The following is a 17,969-nucleotide window of genomic DNA, read 5'->3' as shown; positions in this document are numbered from 1 at the left end:
GCTAACTTCCAGGACTTTCCAACAATATATAATGGTTTATACTTTTCTCTGGATTGGATGACCTAAAATGGGCGTTGAACGCCCAACTTACCCCTTTTCTGGCATTCAACGCCCCAAAGGGAGCAACCTCCCAAGTTGAACGCCACAAGGGGAGCAAGGAAGCAACATATTTACCCCCTAGTGGGCGTTCAACGTCCACTCCTTCAAGTTGGACGCCAAGCTCAACCTAAACACTCACCAAATGGGTCCAGAAGTGGGTTTTCGCACCTTTAACTTAGTTTATCTCGTTGTTGTAATTTTTAATTATTAGTAATATCTTTTAGGTCTAGTATTTACTATAAATAAGGGACTTCCTTCTCTTTGAGGATTATGCCTCCCAGGAGGGAAGAAGCACAGACACATTACTTTCTCTATTTTCTTTGTAAAGCATGAGCAACTAAACCTCCTAAGTTAAGGATAGGAGCTCTGCTCATTCCTATGGATTAATATCATTACTTTTCTACTTTAATATATATTTGATTTCATTCTATGATGCATTTTCATTCTTCGTCCTCATGAATTGAGGTGGAACTGGCGTATGACCCCTTATTCTACATAAGTTCTTGCGAGTCCTTGGTGGGATAGTATTCAGCTGCAACTTGAGAATGCATCACAAATTCCAATAAAGTATCTAGTCTAACTGGGATATATGACATAAAATCCTGTTAGTCATGGGTAATTGAGATTTTTGTGGCGCTAAGGCTAGAATCATTGAGCTTCATTCTCCGATCCAGAAGATCTGATCTTGTTTGTGGCGTTTGGAGTAGGATCATCAGAGATTGAATTGTTAGAGCTTTACCCTCGTTCAGATCAATTGACCGTTGGCGTGGCAGTTGATGTGAATCAAAGGAGATTAATGACCATTGGCGTCGCGTTGATCACTTATAGCCTTGCCATTGAATGAACCACTCATTGTTAAAGTAATCAGTAAGAAGTATTAATCCGGAAGAACAAGCATCTTCGAGGCCTTAACTGATTCCTCATCATTGTTTCTACGTCAAGTTGGTATTATTTTCGTTCTTATTTTGTTTTATACATTTCTACAACAACCATTCTTTTCTGCTCGCCTGACTAAGATTTGCAAGATAACTACTGCTTGCTCAATCCGACAATCCTCGTGGAATTCAACACTCACTCACCTGAGGTATTATTTGGATGACCCGATGCACTTGCCGGTTTAGTTGTGCGAAGTTCTAATTTCACGCACCAGTTGTGCTTCCTAGTTCAGCCACCTGGGAGATGTGGATTCCTTGGAAATCCAACCGACATGTAGAACCTGCAAAAAAGGACTTCAATGCTGAAGTTAATATCAAATCTTGGAATATCTTAATTAATGCTATTAAGCTTCAGTAGTCTGTGTGATTTTTTTTCTGCCCCCTATAGCTCTAATCATTTCCTTTTTATAACTGCTAACTGACAACTGACATGTATTTACCTCGGTCGAGATTCTCATAGGAGCTATTGAGGTGCCAAACGGTTACTTGATGAGATCATGTTTAAATTTCTTAATTCGGTTCCGAGGTATAACAACATGTGTCCAATTTTTTAAGATACGGTTCACAGCCCTCAAGTTTGACTTGCTATGGTAGTTTCTTGTGAGCAAGTTGAGCTTTATTGGCAGCACGTTGTTATACTTCAGTGGTTATTTTGTCCTATTAGCCCCAAGCTCAACACGTGGTCATTTATTATGGGCAAGCTTGGGTGTCATTTATTTATTATTTGGAATATGGAAAGTGTACTTGGGAATAGTTGAAATATGATAATTGCTGTCGTACAGTTACTTCGAGAAAATCAAGACCATTTAATGCATATAGTAGTTGAATAGTTTGCTTGATCGAACTGCTAGTAACGGAGATTGGTTAAGATAGTGCAATAGTGGTGTGGGCTTCTTTTACTATCTTTTCTGTCCGTGGGTTGGAAATAGACTTTGTGTTTTTACTTTGTCAATTTTATCCAGAAATAAGAAAATGAATTCAAAAGGTTAGTAGCTTTTTTCCTGTTATTGTTTGTTTTTCCTTCTTCTATTGATGGCGAGAGATACGGTTGTGGAGGTAAAAGACAATTTATACGTGTGGGTATGCGAATGTGAGATGCCGTGCTTCCCTCTTTCAAAGTGCGAAAACTATTTCTGAACTTGATCCTGTTACTTGGGTTAAGAGCGGTGCTTTTGTTGGTGTGGAGTTCCTCCCTTGTAACAGTGAAGAGAGGGTCTGTGAAAAGAGGGTGATTGGCCTATTTTTATTTCTATATTTGTGTGTTAATAGAGCTGAATGTGAGGTTTTCTTTTTTAGATTTTGAATGTAAGCTGTTGACACAGTTGAATTGTGCTCTACCACAGTTTCATCCAAACGCGTGGGCTTTTCTTTGAGCCTACGAGTGTTTGATTGAGTTTTTGGAAATTCCTCCTTCTTTGAATATGTTTTTCTCTTTGTTTCAATCTAAAGGGGTTCGTAGGGGTCTCTGGATAAACCTTAATAATTTTTCCTGGTTGGTCCCTCTTTGTCTTGGATAAATCATCTTTTAAAAATTTCAAAGAAATGTTTGTGAAAGTGCGTTCGGTAGAAACCGATTATCCTTTTTTCTTGGACAATGAACTAGGTGAGAAGTTTCCGTTGTATTGGTGTCCTGAGCCAATGCAGATATTAGATGCTCCAACGAGAAATAGTGAAGAAAATTTGATCTTAGAGTTTCTGATAGATTACTTTTCGGTAGGAGAGTTACTATTAATTTCTAATATGTTAAAGATTGAGACTGGTAAGGGAGCTTTGAGGAAGTATAAAGGTAAGTTACTAGTATAGGTAATTTCGATTTCTGTGAGAATGTGGTTTTGGTATATACCGTTTGTGTTTCAGGGGGAAAGGTGCCAAGCTTATCTTCTACGCGGTTGAAGTCTTTTCTGGACCAGAAAAAGAAGAGTGAAAAGAAGGTTTCCACAATTTGTGCAAATACGGATATTGGGATGGAAGCGGCGCAATCTAGTGCTCATCCCCACAAGACAGAGAAAAATGCTCGACTCAGAGAAATCTATCGAAGTCCTTTTTGCTACAGATGTAGAGATGGGCTCAAATGGTGGGAGAGAGTTTAGGAAGTTAATGCGGCTTCAAGGCTTTATTAGTGGTGCAGATGCTCAATCTGTATGGGGAGATCAGTTCCCTTTCATGGAGTTGGCAGACAAAGTTACTCGATATTCAGATCATGTGCGATTTTTGAAAGATATGGGAAAAGAGGTTATGGGACAGTTGACGAATGGATTTTTGACGGTATAGAATTTCACTTTCGAAGTCTCGTTGCAAGTATAGTTTCTAAACCAATCAAAAATCCTTTCATACAAAAGATTGTTTGTCACAAGTAACAAACCCCTAAAATTAATAACCGAAGTATTTAAACCTCGGGTCGTTCTCCCTAGGAATTACAATCAAGTGTCTTGTTATTGGTTAGAAATGTGTTTTGGGGTTTTGGATAAGAAGCATGAAAGTAAATGGCAATGAAAATAAACTAACAACTATAAAAGGCTCTTGGCAAGGTATGAAAATTAGAAGTCCTATCCTAGTTATCCTTCTCAATTGTGATGAGAATTGTTCATTGCTACCACTTAGTTAACCCTTACTAAATAAAGGAAAGTCAAGTGGATGAATTGACTTGAGCCACAAGTCCTAGCCAACTCCCAAGGAAAGACTAGATTTAGTGCACTCCAAACCAATTAGCAATCTCTCCAATTACCAATCAACAAAGGAATTAGATAACTCAAGTGTCACTAATTACTCTACCTAGGCCAAGAGGAACAAAATCTATACTATATCTAGAAGAGGCATTTCAACAAACACATAAAAGGCAATAAAAGTAAACAACATAAATTGCAAGAATTAAAGAGAGATCTAACTACAAAGGCAAGAGATCAACAATAGAAAAGCAAAGAAGAACAATTATTATGAATTACCTCTTATTGAATTGAAAGGAAATGGAAGGAACAATAGTAGATCTACAACAAAGTATAAGAACAACGTAAAGGAAATTACAATAAAAGAATGGAAGAAGAATGATTGTAATAACAAGGAATTGAGAAGATAGAAGTAGAAGAAGATGAATTTAAATCTAGATCTAAGAACTAAACCTAATCTTAATCCTAATTCTAGAGAGAAGTGAGAGATTCTCTCTCTAGAAACTAACTCTAAAACTAAACTAAACTAATTGGTAACTAACTTCTAAAGTATGAGAAAGTATGTTGATTCCCCTTCAATCCTTGGCTTAAATAGCATCAGAAATGAGTTGGATTGGGCCCACAAGGCTTCTAAAATCGCTGGCCACATGTTGCTTTAAGTGAACTAGGTGGCAGCAACGGCGCGTGCGCGTACTTTGCGCGTGCGCGCTACCATACGTGTAGCAACTATAGCAAATCTTATATCGTTTCGAAGCCCCGGATGTTAGCTTTCTAACCCAACTGGAACCGCATCATTTGGACCTCTGTAGCTCAAGTTATGGTCGTTTAAGTGCGAAGAGGTCGGCTTGACAGCTTTCCGGTTCTTTCATTTCTTCATGAGTTCTCCAACTTTTCATGCTTCTTTCTTCATTCCCTTGATCCAATCTTTGCCTTCTAAATCTGAAATCACTTAGCAAACATATCAAGGCATCTAATGGAATCAAGGAGAATTAAATTTAGCTATTTTAAGACCTAAAAAGCATGTTTTCACTCTTAAGCACAATTAAAGGAGAATATACAAAACCATGCTATTTCATTGAATAAATATGGGTAAAAGGTGATAAAATCCCCTAAATTCAATACAAGATAAACCGTCGAATTGGGGTTTGTCAACCTCCCCACACTTAAACCAAGCATGTCCTCATGCTTAAGCCAAGAGAAAGCAAAGGGATCAACATTTATTCAATGAAAACTAACTAAATGCAATCTACCTATATGCAACTATCTACATGAATGCAATTGCTTGGTCAAAATAAATTAATTCCCAAGAAGCATATATAAGCACAAGGGCAAAAGGTATTAACAACCATGCCAAACCACAATTGAATTGAGCTATTAAATATTTTTACAAACTTGCATGAAAGGAGATGATCATTGGTGGAAACATGTAATTGAGCATCAAACCCTCACCGGATGTATTTGCACTCTATTCGCTCAAGTGTTTAGGGTTGATTCACTCAATTCTCTCCTAATCATGCTTTCTAAGATTTGTTTTTCTTCTAACAATCGACATATATTTCATGCATGCATACAAGTATCATGAGGTCTTTTCTTTAGGTTGTAATGGGGCTAGGGTCAAGGTAGGATGCATATTTGGTTAAGTGAGTTTGAAATTTGAATCTTTGATAAGCTTAAACTTCCCACCTAACCTATGACATCCTATACAATTAAATTCCAACATAACTACCCATTTTTCACTCTTTCACATACTCATGTATTCCTTTTTAATTTCACAACACCTATGCATTGATTTTATTGGACTGTACTTTGATTTGGGGCATTTTGTCCCATTTTTATTCCTTTCTTTTTTTTTCTTCTTTTTCTTTCTTTTTCTATATATTTTTTTCTTTTCCATATTATTTTTTTTTCTTTTTCTTTTGTTTTTCTCATTTTTTTTATATACACGAGCATCAATGCATAAGGTCTATACATTTGATCAATACACGAGCATGTACCCAATTTCCAATAATTTCAATAAAAATACAAAACTACCCTTTTATTCACCCAATGTCCCAAGGTTCCCACACTTGAATGATACTCACACACACTAGCCTAAGCCAATCAAAGATCCAAATAAGGACATTTATTGTTTTTCGCTTTAAGGCTTGTAATGTGCCAAAATTAAAGAACCAAGTGGGTTAATCGTAGGCTCAAATTGGCTAACAAAGGAATATAAAAGGTAAGGCTATTTGGGTAAGTGAGCTAAATGAAATGATGGCCTCAATCATATAAATGCATGAATACACAAAATAATGGACATAAAGGATCAAACAAATCAAAGATTACATTCATAGAAAGAGAATAATGCACACAAGAAGGAAAATAGGTGGTTATAGGATGTAACCACACCATTAGGCTCAAATCTCACTTGCTTGTGTTCTTAGCTCAAAAACATGATCCACGATATATATAATTCAAGCAAGTTTTATGAAAAGTTTTCACTCAAATCAATTGGTGCCCTATAGATAGAAATCTTGAAATTTTTTTTTTATTTTGACTAAGCTTATTGTGTATATGTATGCAAAAACAAGAAAGTGCAAGTAAAAATCCTAAAATCCTAGAATGAAATGCAAAAGTGTTGGGATTAGAAGTTTGTCACCCAAAATCGCCGAACGGTCGGACGACCTCCCCACACTTAAAAGTTTGCACCGTCCTCGGTGCACTCAAAGAAGAGCAAGGTGGATGGGTTACTACAATTGATGAGCTCCTTCAAAAGGTTGTGCGGAGGACTTGTTTGTTGCCCCCTTTAAAAGCTTTTCTTTTCTCCCTCCTTGGTGGCCAACCTAAAAGGATAGAAAAGGAAAGGAATATTAAGCCTATGACAAAGGTATCAAAGCAAATAGAACATAGGCGGGGGTTAATGCCAAATAAGAGTAAGGTTCTCACTACATGTTAGCTACGCATGTAGGTGAGAAAACAATATAAGCTAATGGCATATGAACTAATACTTGATGCAAGAGTAAAATCGAAGCATGAAGAGCATATGGCACATCAAGTTCACATAAGAAGAAGTGGGTCATGAAAGACAATATGAGGTCATATCAATGCACAAAGACATAAGAGTCATACAAGAGGAAGCATTGATTTAAAAGTTTCATCACCCAACAATATCAAACAAGTTAGGAAGCACCAAAATAATGCAAGAATTTCTCAACAATTGAGTGTAAGAATCCAACACCATTATTGAAATGACACTTAGAAAAAAAACGGAAAACATGCTATAGAAACAAAATGAAAATGGAAAGAGTAGAAGTATGCGAATGCAGTGAACAAAAGAAAATAGAAGATGAGGAAAAAAATTCTTTTTTTTTTTTTACCGACGCGTGCGCGTCATGCACGCCTACGCGTCGATGTGTGTAACACCCTACCATACAGAGTCTTATGCTTAAGTCATAATTCAGAGATGGCAAGGTATTACGACCTCTAAAATAAAAATTTAGTACGTATAGTAGTATGAATGATTGATTATAACTAGGAGCCTTTGTAGAAAAAAGGGTAAACAAAAATCGCAACTCAAAAGCGCATCACTCCGATCGATAACGTAATGAATAAGGATAACCAACGCGAGATTATATATATACAAGGAGTGTCAAAAACAGGAATATCAAGACTCAAGATCCGGCTGCGAAGATAACCGGTCCGAGCATAACAATATATACATATGATAAAGTAAGGAAAACCCCAAAGGAAACCCAAAATGGACACAAATACATAAAACCTATTCTCCAAAATCTCCCATAAGAGGAGTCATCACAGTTTGTATTATTTAATGGAGATAAAAGTATCTAAGCAAAGCATATAAACCAAAAACATAGTCCCGAGAACAAAGGATCTCCGCAAAGGTAGAAGTCTCCAGCATGTCTCAACGGGAAACCTCACGTCCTGCATCTGAAAACCACAAAATCCGCATGGGTGAGAACCAGAGGTCCCCAGCATGGTAACAGCTTCCACATATATAATACATAATAATAGAGGAAAGCCAAAGGCAATCCTAGAACTTCCTCCAGATAATATCAAAGCTTATAAACAAGCTAAACCATATAAGGGCATCTGACTAAAGATTCTTCAGTCTAACTAATACTTCCCTTTCCAATTCCTTCAAACCTCCCAACCACCAGCAGGAGTATAATATATCAAACACAGTTATATCAGACAAAGAATATACAAATAGTAGCAGTTAAGGCATTTAGACAATTAGCAAGTAATATGCAGTCAAATAGGCAATCTCAAACAATTCACATAGTATGCATATGATGAATGCCTGTCCCTAGTGGCCGATGATATCATCTTGTCGGTTATAGAGCCAACCCGACAAGTCCTGGTCGCTAACCATTGGACTGTCCCTCTGTCGTGCATCCCCAAACTCGAGTTATACTCGTTATAAACTTGATCATAAATATGATCCATATCCATCACCCTCACTGGTGAATATTTACGGGGGTTCGAGCTCATCCGGGCCTTTCACAGTGCCCGGCCACACTTACGACATAGGGTTAACAGAGCTTCGAGTCTCAACCTGGAGCACGTGGTGGCTAGCCACTGCTACTACCCAAGGAAACTCGTACCTCAGATAGTGGAAGTGCAATTTCACAATTATCAATAATTCAGCATCAACATGCATGAATTCTCATCCATGGATCAACATCCATATCAGCCATTCCGGCTCACGGTTCAATCCAGAACCAGCCAATATTCATAGCATACAAGAATCATCATACTTTACTAGGAGAATCATTAACACTATCTGGATTCTAAGTTCCTAAAGAAGCCAACCATTCTGAATTTCAAAGGATAGATTGAGATGCCAAAACTGTTCAGAGGCAAAAAGTTAAAAGCCCCGCTCATCTAATTAATACTGATCTTCACAGATGTTTTTGGAATTCATTGCATATTCTCTTCCTTTTATCTTATTTGATTTTCAGTTGCTTGGGGACAAGCAACAATTTAAGTTTGGTGTTGTGATGAGCGGATAATTTGTATGCTTTTTGGCATTGTTTTTAGTATGTTTTTGATATGATCTAGTTAGTTTTTAGTATATTTTTATTAGTTTTTAGTTAAAATTCACTTTTCTGGACTTTACTATGAGTTTGTGTGTTTTTCTGTGATTTCAGGTATTTTCTGGCTGAAATTGAGGGACCTGAGCAAAAATCTGATCCAGAGACTCAAAAGGACTGCAGATGCTGTTGGATTCTGACCTCCCTGCACTCGAAGCGGATTTTCTGGAGCTACAGAAGCCCAATTGGCGCGCTCTCAACGGCGTTGGAAAGTAGACATCCTGGGCTTTCCAGCAATATATGATAGTCCATACTTTGCCCAAGATTTGATGGCCCAAACCGGCGTTCAAAGTCACCTCAAGAAATCCCAGCGTTAAACGCTGGAACTGGCACCCAAATGGGAGTTAAACGCCCAAACTGGCACTAAAGCTGGCGTTTAACTCCAAGGAGAGTCTCTACACGAAATTTCTTCATTGCTCAGCCCAAGCACACACCAAGTGGGCCCGTAAGTGGATTTTTATGTCATTTACTCATCTATGTACTAGTTTTCTATAAGTAGGACCTTTTACTATTGTAAAAAACACATCTTGGTAGCTATCTTTGAGTTTTATGCTATCTTAGATCATTGGGAGGCTGGCCATTCGGCCATGCCTAGACCTTATGCTTATGTATTTTCAACGGTGGAGTTTCTACACACCATAGATTAAGGTGTGGAGCTCTGCTGTACCTCGAGTATTAATGCAATTACTATTGTTCTTCCATTCAATTCCGCTTGTTCTTTATCCAAGATATCACTTGTTCTTCAACATGATGAAGGTGATGATTGACGCCCATCACCATTCTCACCCATGAACAAGGTGACTGACAACCATTCTTGTTCTACAAGCATCTGAGGCTTAGTGAATATCTCTTGGATTCCTGATTGCACGATGCATGGTTGATCGCCTGACAACCGAGTGCTCGCCTGACAAACGAGCCAGCCATTCCGTGAGATCAGAGTCTTCGTGGTATAGGCAAGAACTGATGGCAGCATTCAAGAGAATCCGGAAGGTCTAACCTTGTCTGTGGTATTCTGAGTAGGATTCAATGATTGAATGACTGTGACGTGCTTCAAACCTGTAACCTACTGGGCGTTAGTGACAGACGCAAAAGAGTTATTCTATTCTGGTAGGGGAGGGAACCAAACCGGTGATTGGCAGCACTGTGACAGAGTGTGTGCATTAGCTTTCACTGCGCGGATGGGAGGTAGCTGCTGACAACAGTGAAACCTTACACGAGCTTGCCATGGAAAGGAGTAAGAAAGGACTGGATGAAGGCATTAGGAAAGCAGAGAGACGGAAGGGAAGGCATCTTCATACACTTGTCTGAAGCTCTTACACCAATGAATTACATAAGTATCTCTATCCTTATCTTTTATGTTATTTTCGTTCATCACCATATACATCTGAGTTTGCCTGACTAAGATTTACAAGATGACCATAGCTTGCTTCAATACTAACAATCTCCGTGGGATCGACCCTTACTCACGTAAGGTTTATTACTTGGACGACCCAGTGCACTTGCTGGTTAGTTGTGCGAAGTTGTGTAATGCCATGGTATTGAGCCACCAAGTTCTTGGAGCCATTACCGGGGATTATTTGAGTTGTGAAAAAGTATTGTTCACAATTTCGCGCACCAAGTTTTTGGCGCCGTTGCCGGGGATTGTTTAGGCTGGACAACTGACGGTTCATCTTGTTGCTTAGATTAGGTATTAATTTTTTTTTTTCGAAATTCTTGAAGATGAATTCTAGAGTTTCATGATGATTTGTTGAAATCTGGCTGGCTGAGAAGCCATGTCTAATCTGATTGGACCGAGGTTTCAACTTATCACCACAAGAGCTTGTTGATTCTCATCAATTTTGCTCTTGGAGCAGTGATCTGCTAAGATTTGGCTGACCTTTGGTCATGTCTAGTGTTTTGGACCGAAGCTTTCTTTGAAAGCTTGGCTGGCTGTGAAGCCATGTCTAATTCCTGGACCGGAGTCTTAGACTAGCATTGCACTGATTCCTGGAATTCTCATTAAGAATTTTGATACCTTTTCCTACTTAATTTTCGAAAAACACAAAAAAATTTACAAAACCAAAAAGACCAAAAATATTTGATGTTTCTTGCATAAGTTTAGTGTCTCATCCTAAGTTTGGTGTCAAATGCATGTTTTTGTTATAATTTTCGAATCCATGCATATATTTCTTTGTTTTGATCTTTGAATTCTATTGACTTGAAGTATTTTGTGTGTCTCATATGCATTCTCATATTGTTAGTGTCAGTAGTATACAAACTGCTAAGTTTGGTGTCTTGCATGCATTGTTATTTGATTCATTTTGCATTTTGATTATTAAAAATCCAAAAAATATTTTTTAATTTGTGTCTTTTCAAGTCAATGATACAAAGAATTGAAGATTCAGAACATACTGCAGAGGAATTACACAGAAAAAGCTGAGCATTCAAAAATGCCCAGTGAAGAAGGCAGACTGGCGTTTAAACGCCAGCCAGGGCACCTGGTTGGGCGTTTAACGCCCAAAGAGGTAGCATTTTGGGCGTTAAACGCCAGAATGTATACCATTCTGGGCGTTTAACGCCAGGATGGTGCTAGGGGGAAGATTTTGTTTTCAAATCAATTTTCTTAGTTTTTCAAAATCAAATCTTTTTCAAATCAAATCTTTTCAATCAAATGTTTTCAAAATCAATTTCTTTCCTTTTTAAAAGATACTTACTAACAATTAATGATTTGATTGAACATCTCAAAAATTGTTGCCTTTTCTGTTGAGGAAGGTTTTATGTTTGAATCATATCTTTTCTTGTTAGGCAAGTCATTAATTTTTAAAATCATATCTTTTCAAAGTGTTTTCAAATCATATCTTTTAAAATTGTTTTCAAATCATATCTTCTCAATCACATCTTTTTAAAACCATAACTTTTCAATTAAATCTTTTTAACCACATCTTTTTCAAATTAGTTTTCAATCATATCTTTTTGATTTCTAATTTCAAATCTTTTTCAAAAATCACTTGATTCTTTTTCTATTCTTAGTTTTCGAAAATCAATTAATGTTTTTCAAAATGTTTTCAAAATATTTTAATGAATTTTCAAAAATTCTCTTCCCTCCTTCCCACATCCTTCTATTTATGGAGTACCACTCCTTCTAAATGCACAATTCGAACCTTATCTAAGTAAAGTTCGAATTCTTCTTCTCCTTCTTCTTTCTATTTCTCTTTTCCTCTGACATTTCAAGGAATCTCTATACTGTGACATAGAGGATTCCACACTTTCTGTTTCTCTTCTCTTTCATATGAGCAGGAGCAGAGACAAAGGCATTCTTGTTGAAGCTGACCCTGAACCTGAGAGGACCTTGAAGCGAAAGCTAAGAGAAGCCAAGGCACAACTCTCTTTAGAGGACCTGACCGAATTCTTCAGGGAAGAAGAACACATGGCAGCCGAAAACAACAACAATGCAAACAATGCAAGGAAGGTGCTTGGTGACTTTACTACACCTACTCCTGATTTCTATGGGAGAAGCATCTCTATCCCTGCCATTGGAGCAAACAACTTTGAGCTTAAGCCTCAATTAGTTTCTCTAATGCAACAGAATTGCAAGTTTCATGGACTTCCAATGGAAGATCCTCATCAGTTTTTAGCTGAGTTCTTGCAAATCTGTGACACAGTCAAGACTAATGGGGTTAACCCTGAGGTCTACAGACTGATGCTATTCCCTTTTGCTGTAAGAGACAGAGCTAGAATATGGTTGGATTCTCAACCTAAAGAAAGCCTGGACTCTTGGGAAAAGCTAGTCAATGCCTTCTTGGCAAAGTTCTTTCCACCACAAAGATGGAGTAAGCTTAGAGTGGAAGTCCAAACCTTCAGACAGAAGGATGGAGAATCCCTCTATGAAGCTTGGGAAAGATACAAACAATTAATCAGAAGATGTCCCTCAGACATGCTTTCTGAATGGAGCATCATAGGTATCTTCTATGATGGTCTCTCTGAACTATCCAAGATGTCTTTGGATAGCTCTGCTGGAGGATCTCTTCATCTGAAGAAGACGCCTGCAGAAGCTCAAGAATTGATTGAAATGGTTGCAAATAACCAATTCATGTACACTTCTGAAAGGAATCCTGTGAACAATGGGACTAGTCAGAAGAAAGGAGTTCTTGAGATTGACACTCTGAATGCCATATTGGCTCAGAACAAGATATTGACTCAACAAGTCAATTTGATTTCTCAAAGTCTGTCTGGAATGCAAAATGCACCAAACAGTACTAATGATGCTTCATCTGAAGAAGAAGCTTATGATCCTGAGAACCCTTCCATGGAAGAGGTGAATTACCTAGGAGAACCCTATGGAAACACCTATAATTCTTCATGGAGAAATCACCCAAATCTCTCATGGAAGAATCAAGAGAGACCTCAACAAGGTTTCAATAATAATGGTGGAAGAAACAGGTTTAACAATGGTAAACCTTTTCCATCATCTTCTCAGCAACAGACAGAGAGTTCTAAGCAGAATACTTCTGACTTAGCAACAATGGTCTCTGATCTAATAAAGACCACTCAAAGTTTCATGAATGAAACAAGGTCCTCCATCAGAAATTTGGAAGGACAAGTGGGTCAGCTGAGCAAGAAAGTTACTGAACTCCCTCCTAGCCCTCTCCCAAGTAATACAGAAGAAAATCCAAAAGGAGAGTGCAAAGCCATAGACATGGCCGAATATGGAGAGGAAAGAAAGGAGGAGGACGCCACTGAGGAAGACCTCAGTGGGCGTGTACCAATCTCCTCTGAGTTCCTCAATGAGGAACAATGGGAATCTGAGGCTCAAAATGAGACCATAGAGATTCCATTGGACTTACTTCTGCCATTCATGAGCTCTGATGAGTATTCTTCCTCTGAAGAGGATGAGTATGTCACTGAAGAGCAAGTTGCTAAATACCTTGGAGCAATCATGAAACTGAATGACAAGTTATTTGGAAATGAGACTTGGGAGGATGAACCACCCTTGCTCACCAAAGAACTGAATGACTTGTCTAGGCAGAAACTGCCTCAAAAGAGGCAAGATCCTGGGAAGTTTTCTATACCTTGTACCATAGGCACCATGACCTTCAAGAAGGCCTTGTGTGACTTGGGGTCAAGTGTAAACCTCATGCCCCTCTCTGTAATGGAGAAATTAGGGATCTTTGAGGTGCAAGCTGCAAAAATCTCACTAGAGATGGCAGACAATTCAAGAAAACAAGCCTATGGACTTATAGAGGATGTTCTGGTTAAGGTTGAAGACCATTACATTCCTACTGATTTCATAGTCCTAGAGACTGGGAAGTGCATGGATGAATCCATCATCCTTGGCAGACCCTTTCTAGCCACAGCAAAGGCTGTGATTGATGTTGATAGAGGAGAGTTGATCATTCAAGTGAATGAAGAATCCTTGGTGTTTAAGGCCCAAGGATATCCCTCTGTCATCATGGAGAAGAAGCATGAAGAGCTTCTCTCAAAACAGAGCCAAGCAGAGCCCCCACAGTCAAACTCTAAGTTTGGTGTTGGGAGGCCACAACCAAACTCTAAGTTTGGTGTTGAACCCCCACATTCAAACTCTAAGTTTGGTGTTGGGAGGTCCCAACACGGTTCTGAACAACTCTGAGGCTCCATGAGAGTCCTCTGTCAAGCTAATGACAGTAAAGAAGCGCTTGTTGGGAGGCAACCCAATGTTTTATAATTAATTATTTTCTTTTGTTATTTTATCTTTTTTGTAGGTTGATGATCATAAGAAGTCACAAAAACAATGAAAAAAAGCAAAAACAAAATGAAAAACAGGAAGAAAAACAGCACACCCTGGAGAAGAAGAAGCTGGCGTTCAAACGCCAGTAATGCTAGCTGTTGGGCGTTTAACGCCCAGTCTGGCACCATTCTGGGCGTTTAACGCCAGAAAGGGGCACCAGACTGGCGTTACACGCCAGTAAAGGGTAAAAACCTGGCGTTAAACGCCAGGAATGGGCACCAGCCCAGCGTTTAACGCCAGAAAAGGCTCAAAACGTGGATTTTGATGCCATTTGGTGCAAGGATGCCTTTTCCTTGACACTACAGGATCTGTGGACCCCACAGGACCCTACCATCACTCTCTCTCTTCTTCCCCCATTCACCAATCACCTCAACACCTCTTCCCCAAAAACCCCTCACCTATCAAATCCCATCTTTCTCTTCACCACTCACATCCATCCTTCATAAAATCCCCACCAACCTCACCCTTCAAATTCAAACCACTTTCCCTCCCAAACCCACCCTCAAATGGCCGAACCCTCATCCCCCTCTTTCCTATATAAACCCCTCTTTATCCCTTCATTTTCCACAACCTAAACACCCTTTCTTACCCTTCTTGGCCGAATACACCACCATCTCCCTCTTCCTCATTTCTTCTTCTTCCACTCTCTTCTTTCTTCTTTTGCTCGAGGATGAGCAAACATTTTAAGTTTGGTGTGGTAAAAGCGTTGCTTTTTCATAACCATTTATGGCATCCAAGGCCGGAGAAACCTCTAGAAAGAGGAAAGGGAAGGCAAAGGCTTCCACCTCCGAGTCATGGGAGATGGATAGATTCCTCTCAAGGGTGCATCAAGACCACTTCTATGAAGTTGTGGCCTTGAAGAAGGTGATCCCCGAAGTCCCCTTTTCACTCAAAAAGGGTGAATATCCGGAGATCCGCCATGAGACCCGAAGAAGAGGTTGGGAAGTACTTACCAACCCCATTCAACAAGTCGGAATCTTGATGGTTCAAGAGTTCTATGCCAATGCATGGATCACCAAGAACCATGACCAAAGTGTGAACCCGGATCCAAAGAATTATCTTACTATGGTTCGGGGGAAATACTTGGATTTTAGTCCGGAAAGTGTGAGGGTGGCGTTCAACTTGCCTATGATGCAAGGAGATGAGCATCCTTACACTAGAAGGGTCAACTTTGATCAAAGGTTGGACCAAGTCCTCACAGTCATATGTGAAGAGGGCGCACAATGGAAGCAAGATTCAAGAGGAAAGCCGGTCCAATTGAGAAGGCATGACCTCAAACCCGTGGCTAGAGGATGGTTAGAGTTCATACAACGCTCAATCATCCCCACTAGCAACCGGTCCGAAGTTACCATAGACCGGGCTATCATGATCCATAGCATCATGATTGGAGAAGAAATAGAGGTTCATGAGGTTATAGCCCAAGAACTCTATAGGGTGGCGGACAAGACCTCTACCTTGGCAAGGTTAGCCTTTCCTCACCTCATTTGTCACCTCTGTTATTCAGTGGGAGTTGACATAGAGGGAGACATCACCATTGATGAGGACAAGCCCATCACTAAGAAAAGGATGGAGTACACAAGAGATCCCACTCATCATGAGATCCCTGAGATTCCTCAAGGGATGAATTTTCCTCCACAAGACTATTGGGGGCAACTAAACACCTCCCTAGGAGAGTTGAGTTCCAATATGGGACAACTAAGGGTGGAGCACCAAGAACACTCCATTCTCCTCCATGAAATTAGAGAGGAACAAAGAATCATGAGAGAGGAGCAACAAAGGCAAGGAAGAGCCATTGAGGAGCTCAAGCACTCCATAGGACCTTCAAAGGCAAGGAAGAGCCGCCATCACTGAGGTGGACCCATTCCTTGATTTCCTTGTTCTTTATTCTCATGTTTTTCGATTTTTATGCTTTATGTTATCCATGCTTGTGTCTTGTGATCATTAGTGTCTTAGTGTCTATGCCTTAAAGTTATGAATGTCCTATGAATCCATCACCTTTCTTGAATAAAAATGTGCTTAATTGAAAAAGGAAGAATTGCATGAATTTTGAATTTTATAATAGTTTAATTATTTTGATGTGGTGGCAATATTTTTGTTCTCTGAATGCATGCTTAAACAGTGCATATGTATCTTGAATTTGTGGTTCATGAATGTTGGCTCTTGAAAGAATGATGAAAAAGGAGACATGTTACTGAGGATCTGAAAAATCATTAAAAATGATTCTTGAAGCAAAAAAAAAAAAAAAAAAGAGAGAAAAAGCAAACGAAAAAAAAAAAATTCGAAAAAAAAAAAGAAAAAGAAAAATAATAAGAGTTGTGATCCAAGGCAAATAAGAGTGTGCTTAAGAACCCTGGACACCTCTAATTGGGGACTTTAGCAAAGCTAAGTCACAATCTGAAAAGGTTCACCCAATTATGTGTCTGTGGCATGTATGTATCCAGTGGTAATACTGGAAAGACAGAGTGCTTTGGGCCACAGCCAAGACTCAATAAATAGCTATGTTCAAGAATCATCATACTTTACTAGGAGAATCATTAACACTATCTGGATTCTAAGTTCCTAAAGAAGCCAACCATTCTGAATTTCAAAGGATAGATTGAGATGCCAAAACTGTTCAGAGGCAAAAAGTTAAAAGCCCCGCTCATCTAATTAGTACTGATCTTCACAGATGTTTTTGGAATTCATTGCATATTCTCTTCCTTTTATCTTATTTGATTTTCAGTTGCTTGGGGACAAGCAACAATTTAAGTTTGGTGTTGTGATGAGCGGATAATTTGTATGCTTTTTGGCATTGTTTTTAGTATGTTTTTGATATGATCTAGTTAGTTTTTAGTATATTTTTATTAGTTTTTAGTTAAAATTCACTTTTCTGGACTTTACTATGAGTTTGTGTGTTTTTCTGTGATTTCAGGTATTTTCTGGCTGAAATTGAGGGACCTGAGCAAAAATCTGATCCAGAGACTCAAAAGGACTGCAGATGCTGTTGGATTCTGACCTCCCTGCACTCGAAGCGGATTTTCTGGAGCTACAGAAGCCCAATTGGCGCGCTCTCAACGGCGTTGGAAAGTAGACATCCTGGGCTTTCCAGCAATATATGATAGTCCATACTTTGCCCAAGATTTGATGGCCCAAACCGGCGTTCAAAGTCACCTCAAGAAATCCCAGCGTTAAACGCTGGAACTGGCACCCAAATGGGAGTTAAACGCCCAAACTGGCACTAAAGCTGGCGTTTAACTCCAAGGAGAGTCTCTACACGAAATTTCTTCATTGCTCAGCCCAAGCACACACCAAGTGGGCCCGTAAGTGGATTTTTATGTCATTTACTCATCTATGTACTAGTTTTCTATAAGTAGGACCTTTTACTATTGTAAAAAACACATCTTGGTAGCTATCTTTGAGTTTTATGCTATCTTAGATCATTGGGAGGCTGGCCATT

The 17,969-nt window shown here is 39.0% G+C and overlaps 1 non-coding gene across 1 annotated transcript; it reads right to left on the bottom strand.

The window, feature by feature from the left end:
- Positions 1-12,601: 12,601 nt before the first annotated feature.
- On the bottom strand, positions 12,602-12,709 carry LOC130964454 (small nucleolar RNA R71). Its single transcript, XR_009080548.1, has one exon. It is a non-coding gene; the product is annotated as a small nucleolar RNA R71 (small nucleolar RNA).
- Positions 12,710-17,969: the final 5,260 nt, after the last annotated feature.

This window comes from Arachis stenosperma, chromosome 2 (assembly GCF_014773155.1).
Source record: "Arachis stenosperma cultivar V10309 chromosome 2, arast.V10309.gnm1.PFL2, whole genome shotgun sequence".
Lineage (NCBI taxonomy): Eukaryota > Viridiplantae > Streptophyta > Magnoliopsida > Fabales > Fabaceae > Arachis > Arachis stenosperma.
This window is presented reverse-complemented; position numbering and strand designations above follow the sequence as displayed.